The sequence below is a fragment of the Canis aureus genome, chromosome 38 (assembly GCF_053574225.1).
Source record: "Canis aureus isolate CA01 chromosome 38, VMU_Caureus_v.1.0, whole genome shotgun sequence".
Taxonomy (NCBI): Eukaryota; Metazoa; Chordata; class Mammalia; order Carnivora; family Canidae; genus Canis; species Canis aureus.
In genome coordinates this window covers 18346052-18359457 of record NC_135648.1, presented here as the reverse complement: position 1 = coordinate 18359457, position 13406 = coordinate 18346052, and the positions used below count along the sequence as shown (strand labels likewise).

The following is a 13406-nucleotide window of genomic DNA, read 5'->3' as shown; positions in this document are numbered from 1 at the left end:
AACTCATAAATGCACATTTAAGACTCATTACAAGTATCAGCAATAATAAAAGCATCACTGATGTTTTAACCGTTCTTAAAAACTAGGGGCTTGTAACCATTACAGTAAACAAGTGGAAGGGGCCATCATATAGCAACTAGTGTATCCTTGCCCACAACTACTCATGTCTCTCCAACACTGAATGAAATCTCAGGTAAAACTCAAAAGTATTCCCATTACTCCTGAGCAACAAAAACATCTGATCCTAGGGACACTCTCAGGTCAATACTTACATTTCCCTGCCTCATGAATTAATCAAAACTACACACTTCATTTAAAGATAAGCCTCTTCCCAAACCTGCCTGGCTCTGTCCACTTTGAGCTGGAAGCCCACAATGGCAAAGGCAGGGGCAAGGTAGTGCCTCCATTTCCAAGGCTTGGGCTTCTTCACAATTCAAAACCAACTGTGGTTTACTGTAAGGTTAGCATGGAGGGAGGAGGAGATGGAAAACTGAGGGGCACATGATAGTTCTTTTCTGGTACCACGATGATCTGGAAATAGCTTCTGGGCTCAAATGGTATTTAAAGTTGACATTCTCTCGTGGAGCACACTGAGTGTGCTTTTTAGAGACCTTCTCCTAAGAACTCTCTCATGTGCTTTCCTATTAAAGTAATGCCCCCTTTGACCACAGGTTATGATGTTACCTTGCCCCACCAGCATCCTTTTAAAAATGAAGCTAGGCCAACATCTTCACCATGCAAGAGTGGCATTGTATGGTCTGAATACTTCCAGTTAAAGTGAGTCCTTCATAGTCCAAAACAGAGGACTCAGACTTTTGAGACAGGTTTTCTAAAGGCTGTATTTTTAAGATTCCAAACACCAAGACTTTCAGTTGGTGAGAATGAGGCAGAAAAGATGCTTGAGAAGAATGCCCATTGAACCCTTGTTCATTGTTCGGGGACTGTAAACTGGTGCAGCCACCGTGCAAAACATGGAGTTTCCTCAAAAACTTCAAAATAGAAATACCATACAATCCATAATTCTACTTCTGTATATTTATATGAAGAAACAAAAGACACTAACTTGCAAAGATACACGCACCCCTGTGTTTACTGCAGCAATATTTGCAATAGTCAAGATATGGAAACAGCCTAAGTGTCCATCAATAGATGAATGGACAGAAATGTGGTATATACACACAATGGGATATTACTCAGCCATAAAGAAGAATGAAATCCTGCCATTCACAACATGGATGGACTCAAAGGACATTGTGCTAGGTGAAATCACTAAAAGACAAATACCAAATAATTTCACTTATACATGTAATCTAAAAATAAAATAAAGACAATACCGCAAACAAACTGGTGGTTGCCACAGGGGCGGGGTATAAGGGAGATAAGGGAAATAGCTAAAGGAGCTTAGGAGAACAAACTCCCATATATAAAACAAGGATGAAAAGTGCAGCATAGGGAACATTGTCAATACTATAACAACTCTGGCAACTTTTACCCTTAACATGGTGAGCATTTTGTAATTATCAAATCACTATGTTGTATATCTGAAACTATTATTATAGGTCAACTATACTTCAATTAAAAGCTTAACAAAGGGGATGATGTCCACACGTCACCAGTAGCAGGACAACGTGGGATATTTGGTGAAGAACCTGGGGAGATGGAAGGGGTCTCCTAGTCTAAGCAGCATGCAGTTGGGAGGTCCACAGGACCTCCACAGTTGGTCAGAAACTTCACAAATGCCCTCAATGGCAAGCTATCCACAAAAGCAGTGCTAAGTAACAGTTACACAAGATGGTTTCTATCTTCCAAATTCCCCCTCCCTACACCTACTCCACATATCTCCTCTCACCACCACCCCACCACGCACAGCATGACAACTAGAAGTGAGGGGGGCTAACACATGTTCCTAACCAGACAATACCCACCCCCCTACCCCTGCTTCAACTGCAGATTCACAAGTTGCAGAAATGAAACAGATCACATTGGCTCCCCACCCCAGATCTCCCAGTCAGTGAGGGCAACAGAGTCAGGGAGATCTGAATCAGTTAACAGTAATACTAATAATCCCAAGCACACACAGAACAGTGCCTGGCATACACATGCTAAGTGCCTTACAGGTCTTAATTTCATCCTCACAAGAACTACTATGAGGTAGACACTAGTGTCCTTAAGCAAAGAACAGGAAATTTAGGCTAAAGACTTAGTTTATACACAGCTGCAGGCAAAAAAAAAAAAAAAAAAAAAAAAAAGAAGAAGAAGAAGAAGAAGAAGAAAACAAAGAAAAAAAAAAGCTCTGATTCAGGAGTCCGTGTTCTTAAGCACTATTCTCTACTAAAGAGAAAGTCAAGCTCTAAACAGGCAGAACTAGACTTATTACCTAAAAACAACTGGGAAGCAGACCTGCCCAAGATGGCCTCATGAGACAAGAGGGAGACTGAATAGAAACAGAGTCTGTGGATAAAAACAAAACTATTTCATACTGAATAGAGACTCCTGAAATAAAGTCACAGCTCAGCCTACACAGAAAATTATCAAAATGGGCTTTACCAGTCCTTACCTGGATCTTGTCATCCCAAGAATCATTGGGCCTCAGGTCACTTCTTGCTGACACTTTTATCCTAGCTAGGTCTCCCAAATCCTACTACTTAGATACCACCTGTCAGTCACCTTTCTCTGGAGCCCCATTCTCTCCACTGTGTTTAATCAAGACCTCTACTCCCCTAAAACTGCTCTAACCCTATCACCTTAAGCTCTTAACCTTATTACTTCAAATCTCCAATTTCCTTTTTCTTTCCTTTCAACCTTAAGAACTCCAAGTTTACTATCCATCACTCTCTACTACAAAACAACATAGAACCAGAAATTAATACAGATTTGGAGGTCAGAAGAAAAGACTTGACCTAGAGTCTATCTCTGGAACTCAGCAGGACTCATGAGCAATAAATAAGAGCCCCTCCCCACAAAAGAGCCCACTTAAGACCCAAGACCTCAGGCAGACACTGCAATTCTCTTAATTTTTATGGTTGTACCAAAAGCAAACTTCCCCCTGAATAGTAGGTGTGACTTGGAGCACGTCTCTAATACATAAAAGACCAGGCTCTTCAGACCTCAAGTTGTAATTTAAACAAAGAATATTAAAAAAAAAAAATTTAATCTCCCCAAATTCAGACATGCACAAACACACAATGTTTATTTTTAGTTGTAATATGTACACATTCTGGGAAATTTTTATAGGAATTACAGCTCATTTACTACTATTTGAAACAGAAAAGCTGGTCATGTCTTCCTTGAAAGAGAACTTATTTGAGATACTATAGATATTGGCTTTTGCTTCAAAAACCATTCTTCTGAGATGCTCAGTACCCATAGTCCCCTCGAATAACTTTCGTTACAGCTCAGGACTGTACATGGTTCCTAACTCAGGACATGCTTGGGGAGTTTGAAGTTGCATGATCACATCAGGAAATCTTTTCTGTAAGGACATGTACTGACCTCATGGCATATTTTCATTAATGCAACACTAAAACGGTCTTCCTGCAGTGCTAACTCAGCTCTGTCCATTAGAAAGCAGGTCACTTGGCTGCCCCACTGAGCTCCTCCGCAGTCAAGGAGAAGCTAGAAATGACTCAGCATTCAGCATGAACTAAAATGGTCCAGAAACCTCTTTTCCAAGGAGAATGCAAGCGGCTATGCCTAGACTTTTTAAACAGTTCCTACAGATAAGCGCATTCTAACATTATGGAACTATCAACTAGATCCAAGAACTTAAATTTTTTTATCCATCAGGCACATGGTATTTCACTTTCCAAACACTAAGTTATATAAGCTTCGTCATAAATAAGGCAGACATTAAAATAAATCAGCAATATTATCTTAATTGTACCACAGAGTAAATATTGAGCATTGCGTCCCACATCTAACAAATGGTGTTGCCGATTTAGCAGAAAACTTTAGCTTTCCAATTTTGCTATGTAACTCTGGTTTTTTAGGCTCTAAGTAGAAAAAAAAAACAAAAACAAAAAACCGTAGGCCCTACTATGCCTATAAGGAGTCTGCACAGCAGGTCTGAACTGCTGAAACTCTAAGAAAAAATCAAATACAGTGAATACATTGCACATCTCTATGTGGTTTTCTAAGCCATGCAATGCATCGTTCCCTCTATAAGCGATCCAATCCACTGCTCTGATCTGGTAATATTCTTGCCATTAGGACACAACTTAGCAAATGACATGCAAGGTATGCAAAGAATCCAAATATCCAGCAGTTACAAGCAGATTTTAAGTCACTTTCACAAACTTTGATTCAAATCCTATAACATCCCTGAAGACTGCTATTTTCTGAAAATGACAATTTATGCCAGTCGAGAAGAATTATTTCATTAGCAGACATTAAGAAAAAATGTGTGAGCTAAAATTCTTGTTTATGATATTTATTGTTATTTTACTGGCATGCAGTAAATATGTACTATACATGAAGGAAGATTAACTTATTTGATAATGACTACAATTCCACTAACATTACAAAGTAAGCAATGGAGTGATTTACCATCAAAAGTTGTTGGTTTAGGGGATCCCTGGGTGGCTCAGCGGATTAGTGCCTGCCTTCGGCCCAGGGTGTGATCCTGGAGTGCCAGGATCAAGTCTCACATGGGGCTCCCTGCATGAAGCCTGCTTCTCCCTCTGCTTTTGTCTCTGCCTCTCTGTCTCCCATGAATAAATAAAAAATCTTAAAAAAAAAAAAAGTTGTTGGTTTAGAAAAAAATGAGCATAGCTTTGCATGCATGTCTGCATCCATGGCAAAAATGTTTAGACAGGATCTCTCCCTAGAAGATGTCCCATCCAAAGACTGAAACCAAGCTGCTCCAGCTCCTAGCAGCTCTTAGAAGTCAACTGTGAAAACAGGAATCTAGAGGCTCCCAATTCTTCACCACCCTATAAAAACACAGGGGCTTCCAAGTAAGCTTGGATGCTTGAATAAAGCTTCCAAAGCCAAAACGGGTTCCTAAACACTTGGGGTGGTGTAGTTGAATGCTTGGTTAGCTTTGCTGCTTCCGCCTCATTCACTTGGTCTTTGCTGGCCCCAACTCCAATTTACCACCACAGGCTACATCAAGGTAATTACAGGTAAATCAAATACCTGACCCTAAAAACCTCTGTCCCCTACCTCCCTTACCAGGATAAGGTATTAGAACCATTTTGCTACTTAACCAGGATGGCTTGAGTCACATTTCTAAGCCAGAACTGTCATTTGAGAAAATTCAAAGATAAATTGATAGTACAATCAGACCTAAAACATTTAGTCCCCAAACCTATGTTAAATGCTCAAAGAATGAGGATATTTTAAAGTCATTCTATTTTCCTTTGTATTACTGAAAAATATGTTCACTTGTTCACACCTATTGTCAAATAAGATGGTTGCCCCTTATTTTTGACATTAAGACCTCTCCCAAAAAATGTTCCCTTTCAAGCAAGTTTAGATATCCTTTCAAAGGATCAACATGTTTATGTTCATTTCAGTATTATATGTGTGTGTGTGTGTGTGTGTGTGTGTTTATGTGTGTGTATAATAATACTAGGGTACTTAAATAATACTAGAGTGCCTATGCTAAGCTTGAAAATACATTCTTTGTTCACAATAGTTTATAGTGAGGTTGGTGAGAAAAGATTTAAGACATGTATGTAACTAGAAACTATAAGCTTATTAGAATTAGAACTGAATTACAGCATGTGATGAGTTTTGAACAAAACTGCCACTTCTGAGTAGGAAGCACAAAACCCATCAATTCACAATTACTCCATATATAAATATTTGAAAAAATTCAAATAGTCTTGAATTTATCTAAAATTCCACACAACTCACATGAGTTCAAGATTTAAGATTATATCTGTCTCCTGTAGGACATCAAGATAAAAATTCACAGAATAAGAGTTTAATTTCCACTTTATACCTTTAAGGAAAGGGCTATAAAATGGAGAAACTGCACGGGACAGAAACCGTATAGCTTAAACACCAGATTATTTTAAAAGAAAATGTGTTTACTCTTTATTTAGAAATGCAGGAGTGGGTCAGTCTAGCATCCACACGCCAGGAGCCTTGGTGCCTCTCATCTCGCCACTGCATTCACCATCCTTAAGGAGACCTTCCCGACAAGGGGAGAATAAGAGGAACGACAACTTCAAGCTCACAGATTACCAGTTCAGCAAGCCCAGGGGAAAGAGGGCACCTTTTCCTGATACCACCAGGGATTCAGGGAGAACTTGGATTTAGACAAGGCAGGAGTTGTAGGCAGACCTGTCCCACCCAGGCCACATGGACCGATGGCAAACAAAGTGTAATCTTACAAAGACAAATCAGGCCATGCTACCAAGAAACAGGAAAAAAAAAAAAAAAAAAAACCAACCAGCTAATCTCCCCTCCATGGAGCCCTTCAAGAATATGGACTATTCACACATCACTGAGGGCCTCCTGAAGCTGGAAATCCCTGACCACCTCATCTTGACTCTTCCACTGGTTCCCGAGGGCCAAGGCCTAGTTCCATCTGGCAACAGGGATTTCCACCCTCAAGAGTGGTGGAACTCTGGGCCTGACACCTGTCCCTGGCAGCACTGGGCTGCCCCCGAGCAGCAGCCGCACATCAGATTCTCCCAAGCCTGGGCTCCAACAAGGCAGCTGCGAGTGGGTGGCAGGATGGGGGTGCTCCAGGCCTCAGCTGACTTCCTCCAGTACCTGGTAAGCATCCCATCACACACATTGCATTTCTGGGCCTTCATGGGCATGCTGGCTCAGATCGCACCTATCCTGGAGCCTCTTCTGGCCCGAGGTGGGGCCGCTTCCCCCCAGAGCAACTAACACGTGGCAGTGACCCCATGCCCCTCACTGTCCTCACCACGTGCTCAACTACGAAGCCCTGCCTCCCCTCTGCCCCAGGCCAACCTCTCTTCCTGCGCCCTGGGGAGGGGTCTGGATGCCCACTGCCCACCTCCCAGGGGCCTGGAAGGCCTCCTCAGCCCCTGTGGGGCATCAGTGATAGCAGGAGGCCCCAGCACTCTGGGAAACCATGCTGATGCTGCCCAAGGGGCTAAAGGTGTCAATAAAATGCTGGGGACAGGGTGAGCAGGGGTGGCCTAGGAATTCCTACAATACCTGGATATCAAATAAATAACATGAAAAGTCCTAAAGGATTAAAACCAACCTCCTGCATCTATCAAAACAACAGAAGCTTCATTCAGCCACTGAGCAGCAGGATATGGAGAAGCCTGCTTTTACAGAAAAACACAAACCTTACCTTCTAGTATCCCACATAATGCAAGGATTTAAAGAAGGTTCTCACATTGGGGAATTCATATCTGAAAGGCCCAGCCACAAGAATTCTGGTAAGAAATTATCTGTTAAAAAAAAGAAAAGAAAAGAAGAAGAAAAGAAGAAGAAAAGAAGAAGAAAAGAAAAGAAAAGAAAAGAAAAGAAAAGAAAAGAAAAGAAAAGAAAAAAGAAAAGAAAAGAAAAGAAAAGGAAAGAAAAGAAGAAAAAGAAAAAAATTATCTGTAGATTTCAGTTGACTGCTCATCACAAATTACAACTGCCCAAAGGCATTTCTTCTGTTGCCTTTAGCTGTTAAGTTATATTATTTAACTTGTATAGTTACTTACTTTTGTATATATTTTAAGACCAGCACTATGTTTGACCTACCATTTTCCCCTCATGGAATGCTGTCTAGTATGATATCATTTAGATATTATTTAATACCTTTTATCTGCCTTGGCATTTAAGATTCTAAGAAAAATATCTGGTTCTCTTTTTTCAGTTTTTCTTCATGAGGGCCCAGGAAGAAAAGAAACTGCATGAGGAAAGGATCGAGGTGTGTAAGTGGTGACGTATCTGCATTTTTGAGAATTTGTTATTTAGATTTTCTCCAGAAAAATAAAATGATTTCTTTCCCTTCAATTTGTACATTTGTTGCTTGAAAGTTTGTGGGCTGCTTACAACATAAATACAAAAACTGAGTTTTTAAGAGAAATAATGCATTCTTACTTCTTGGTAAGTCACTTTACAGCATTGGGACCAAAATGCAAATTGTAGTCATTTGCTGTAAGTGGTTTCCATTAAGATAACAGAACTATAAAACATTCTCTCTCATTTTTTGGTCAAATCTTTTTATAATATATACCTAGCACCATTAAGATACAGTGTTATTATTTAGCCCGTTATTTGTACTCCTAAGTGTTTTGCAGATGCTTCATTACGCTTTTCTAAAACTCATTATTACCATCTTCTCATTTAAATCAATTAAGGTATTTCTCTATTTAGGAGACTAAGTTTAGATCAATGAGGGTATGTCTAATTATTCTAATTCAACTATGATCATGGAGGCTGTGTTGAATGATAATATAATATACAAATTCTTTATCAAAAAACCTTGTTATCAGTCAAAATGTTTGTGAATCTATAGTTTTAATATAGATTGGACTTTTCATACTAGTCTAAACATAAGACCACATTCCTACCTGGTCTTGTTGATGAGCAACATTAACATCAATTCAAGTGACCACATTACCTTTTTGCTCCTATGCCACCTTGAAACCTTACTATTAGAGAATTAGTTCTTCAATTCAAGACCTTGGAAAATGGGAGGAGGTGGAGGAGGAAAACACTCCATGAACAGTTGAGAGGAAAAAACTCAAAGGGGAGTTGAGACCACACCAAGTACTTCATAACTTCCCTTAAGTCAACCCTCACTGCACCTTCATTTTTATCCATGAAAAGCAAGCAAAATAGCCAGTGCTCAAGAACCAAAGGTTGTGGTGTAACAAACATCACTGTAGCACCAACCAGCCCTAATTCCCAGTCCTCAGCCCAGGATGGAAGAGGGAGTAGTAGCTAGCTTGGGGCTTGAGGGTAAGAAGTGGTTTTATTGTACCTACATTTGGATGATTTGGAGACTCATGATAAAGCAGTAGACTTTCCCTGTGGGGTTGGGGGGAAAATAACATGTAAAAAATGGAATTACCACCATGCTAAACTTTATTTCACATTTTAACTTTATTTTAATTAAAATATTACATGGAGTAAAAAAAAATATATATTACATGGAGTAATAACTTAGGTAAGTAGACACAGATATAATCTTTAAAAACAATACCTTTTCAAGTATGTCCTAGGAAACTAAGCTTCTATTTCCTTCCCCTTACCAAATAGCACCACTTATTACAGTCCTGTGCATTGTTCTGCACCAGAAAGTTGAGCAGCTGACAAGTTCAATTAGAAATCTTATTTTCCCTTGATTAGGTTAATCTCTAATCAATGGCTTTACATAGGGTATTTAAATAAATTTGATTAGAACTCTAAGGGTCATAATCTGTGAATCACATTCTTAGGTTGTTTCCAAAATTTTTAAGTGCAAGTGAGTTAAACACTGAAGTGTACCTTTTAAACATCACCAGAAAAAGCCCCCCATGAACTGGACACCATAAAAAACCACAATATTTTGTATAAAAATGAAACAGGACAATCTCCTGATTTGTCCTTCAGTGTTAAAGTAACATAGATTACAGAGGATCATTCTGATGGGTAGGAGAAAAAGGAATCCACTCATTTATTCAAAAAGTTATCTGAAGCATACAGAAGAGCCATATGGCCCTTCTAAGGAAATCCTAAATCTAAAGAGAGCAGCCCATTCATTTAGGTGGCTTTCAACACATTTAAAAGTTGATGTATGAAAACTCCCTAAGGTGGCTTTTAGTTTTTAAACCAAGCAGTTTGCCTTTATGAGCTGCCACCAGAATACTAATGATAAAATCTGAAATTTACTACGCTCTAAGAACCCTACTAATGTACATGTTGTATAAGTCGTTACAACAGAAACCATGTGATCTGCAAAGCCTTAAATATTTACTATATGGCTTACTCTGCTGGAAAAAAGTTTGCCAGCTCCTGACCCACACTAGAGCTAACAATTCTTTTAAGCTCTTCCCTGCTTCGTTGGTTTGGTTAAACGTTGACTTATCCTATTATTATTGAATAGTAAAAAATCTCAATATTTAAATTCTACAGCTTAAATCTACTTATTAAGAATCCTGTCAGCTGTCATAAATTTACACATTGCTAAGAAAAATATATTTATACACAGCTCCTTCTCTTCTATATTGTAAATCTGCTTTCTAGATACTCTTAAGATGCACATCTAACTTTTATAAGGAAGGTATATGACCATCTTGGAGCTATACCGTCTGTCTCCATTACCTAACAGAGCAAGTAATTAGGCAATCAGACACTTTAAAGTCTATTTTTTATCTATGTAGCTAGTAAATAAAACTCTAAATTTTAGTCCCTAATCTCACTTAAAGGGGATAAACCACATTTGTTCCGTGAGAAGGTGGTAGTTTCTGGGCCAACAAGCCCTTCGAAGAGTCCAGCACTAAAACATAGAAATCTTTTAAGGTAGGAGATTGGAAAGGAAAATGTGCAATAACTGTTTATAATCTATTTATCCTCTTCATCTGAGCAATTGAAAAACTCCTACAGCTGCCTTCTATTTAGTTTTTTTTCCTTTTCCTTGTTTTTCTCTTGTCTCCTGGAGGAAAAAAAAAAAAAAAAAAAAAAAAGAACAGAACCAGATTATCAGGCAGAAAAGAAAAAGCAGTAGAGAATAATTATTTCAGTTCATTCTCTGCTCACACCCTGCACCACCACCAACCTGCATCATGCCCACTGTGGCCTGGCCCTGCCCTAAAAGCTAACACTGTCATGTATTTTACTGTAAGATAAGCACAAACTCAACATAAAATATCACAAACAGCAGCAAAATGTCCTGAAGACTTTAGTCACGTGCATTATATAGTCTCACTAAGCAATACAAAACCTAAAGACTAACGTATAGCAGCAATTAGGTCCAAACCAAAAGGAAATCATACTGTTTTCAAACAGGAATGTTAATAAATATGGAAATCCTGACTTCTAGCTGAAGGGCGTTGTCAGTGTTCAAATTACAGTTTGGGTCAAGGCAAGAAGAAACAAGGTAAAAAGGAGGATAGAACATAGATTAAGAGGATACTGGAAGAGCTATTGAAAATGTGGCATGATCTTCAGGAGGAATGACCTTTACCTCTGGCAATAAAGAAGTCTTTGGGGACTTTAGCTAAGATTCTTTCCACAGAGCAAAGGGAGTAGAAGGTGGATATCCACACCCCTGGGAAATCTAAGTAGAAGCAGACTCTTCAGATCCAAAGGACAAAGATAAATAAAAGAACAAAGCTTTGAAGCATAAAAACCCGAGGCTCCTTCATGTCCATATTTCATACTATCCTATCCCCCCGCAATACAGTAGCCCTAATTAAAAGCAGTAATTAAAAGAGGAACAGAGAGGGAAGGTGGACAGAAGAAAGAAAAATAAAAGTGGGAGGGTGGGGAGGCAGCCAGGGGCAGGTGAAGAATATGAACAAGGAGGAACTGGATACTCCGAGTAGAAGACAGGAAGCAGGCTGCAAAATAAATCTAGTAGAAAAGATAGTATATACAGAGAGAGAACCCGCAGTTGGGAGGCAGGAGAAGGACAAGAATCAGAACAAAGGGAGGGATCTGAAGGTATTAAGACCTGAGAACCATCTATGAAGAATTAATCCCCAAAAGAAAGCCAGGAGGAGGAAGTAGATGCAAAAAATAAGAGAGACTAACCCCAAAGCAGGTCAGGTTTGTTTACCAACTAGTATTATAAAATACTAGTCTAAGACACCCAGAGAAACTTAAAACCACAGCGAAACTTATTTTAAATTGTATTTCATTCAAGAAGGAAGTGATACTAACTTTAAGATTTTAGGCTCTGGAGGAGAGGAGAGGATTAGGGTAAGGCTAAGATTTGCAGCACAGACTGTGTAAATTCCAGAGAGTCAGGAAAAGAAACTTCTTTCAACTTAACTGTCTATTCAAGGACGGTTACAGGAAAAAGAATCATCAAATGTCGAGAATGGTGTTCTTTTCATAAGCTCTAGGGTAGAAAGCATATTTACTAGTCCGTCCACCTGCAGCAAGAGAAGGAGAATGAAAAATTGCACTGTCTATGTTACTGTGTGCCCAGCACAAAGTAAGGGCTCATTAAATATTTATTGATAGAATGAACTCATCTTTTTTATTATTGCTGTAAAATAAATATCATGGGTTAAAGGATATTCAAAATCCCAATTCAGAGTTATAAGAGGCAACTAAATCTTTTCGAAGCTTAAGAAGGTATGATCTAAGATATTGCTTTAAAAGGACTATGACTTGTTGAACCACATGTAGGACAAGATTCTAAGAGCTTTATATCTCATTTAATCTTCCCAGCATACCTGCAAGAGGGCAATTATGCTCTCCAGTCAACAACTTAAGAAACTAAAGCTCCAAGAATTTTAGTGTATCACCCACTAACCATTGAGGGCCTCTGAGTAATGGATCTTGTCTACCAGAAAATAAATTCCACAAGGCCAGGGGTTTTGGCCTATTTTGGTCTCGGCTGTTTCCTCCTAGATAAATGTCTGACACAAAGAAGAAACTAGACAAGTATTTATTGAATGAATAAGTAAATGAATGTCTATGTATGATCAAACAACTGAATATGGCTGGGGGAAAAAAAAATACACAACCTTGCCAACGGATCTCATTTTAAATTCATGACGGTTAACCTCCGAAGTGGGCTCCTAGCCTTGACATAGCAATCCGAGTTCTTTCAGTCCCTCTTATATATATATATATATATAGTACTTAAAACCATGAGTCAGGATGAGATCACTTCAAATAAGCATAGGGAAAAGAAAGGATCTAATGTTTACAAGCCAGAGAGATCAGGGGAAAAAAACAAAAATAACTCTAAGAGAAGCTAGTGAGGCAGGGCAAGACTTAAGAGAACATGATGTCCCAGAAGCAAAAACAACACAGTATTTCAAAAAGGGGTTAATTAGTTGGTTTCTCCAAGAAACAGATGTACATGCAGAAGGTTTAGTGGGGAGTGCTCTCCGTGTTGGTACCTGTAAGGAGCTGGGAAACAGGATAGTGCAGAGGGCTTAACTAACCTTACAGGCAGGTCAGAGGCTGGGAGAGTGATTCTGTTATCTCCCCACCCCCTTGAAGCAACATGCCTGCATCCACCTGTCATTGGATTCAGCTGGTCTCAACTCTATACGTGGTACTCCTCCTCCTTCTCTGTTATGTAGATTCACCTTATCCTGGGAGTTAATCCCAAATTCCCCTCTAGTCACCAGACTAATAATTTTTTTTAAGATTTTATTTATTTATTTATTTATTTGACAGCACAAGCAGGGGGAGAAGCAGAGAGAGAAGCAACTTCCCCCATCCCCATCCACTCACATGTTCATACCCTAGAGCTTGTCAATTCGAAAAACAAACTGGACCCCTTCTGCATCGATCAGAAGCAGAACCAC

At 39.2% G+C, this 13406-nt stretch overlaps 1 long non-coding RNA gene across 2 annotated transcripts in view; it reads right to left on the bottom strand.

Annotated features, from left to right (window-relative positions):
- The window catches only part of LOC144307180 (uncharacterized), an 87232-nt gene that overhangs the window by 58525 nt on the left and 15301 nt on the right, over positions 1-13406 (bottom strand). For both annotated transcript variants that reach the window (XR_013374108.1, XR_013374109.1), the window contains exons 2-3: positions 8919-8961; positions 7286-7385 (exon numbers count right to left, since the gene is read on the bottom strand). This is a non-coding gene — a long non-coding RNA (uncharacterized LOC144307180). The remainder of the gene's footprint in view (positions 1-7285; positions 7386-8918; positions 8962-13406) is intronic.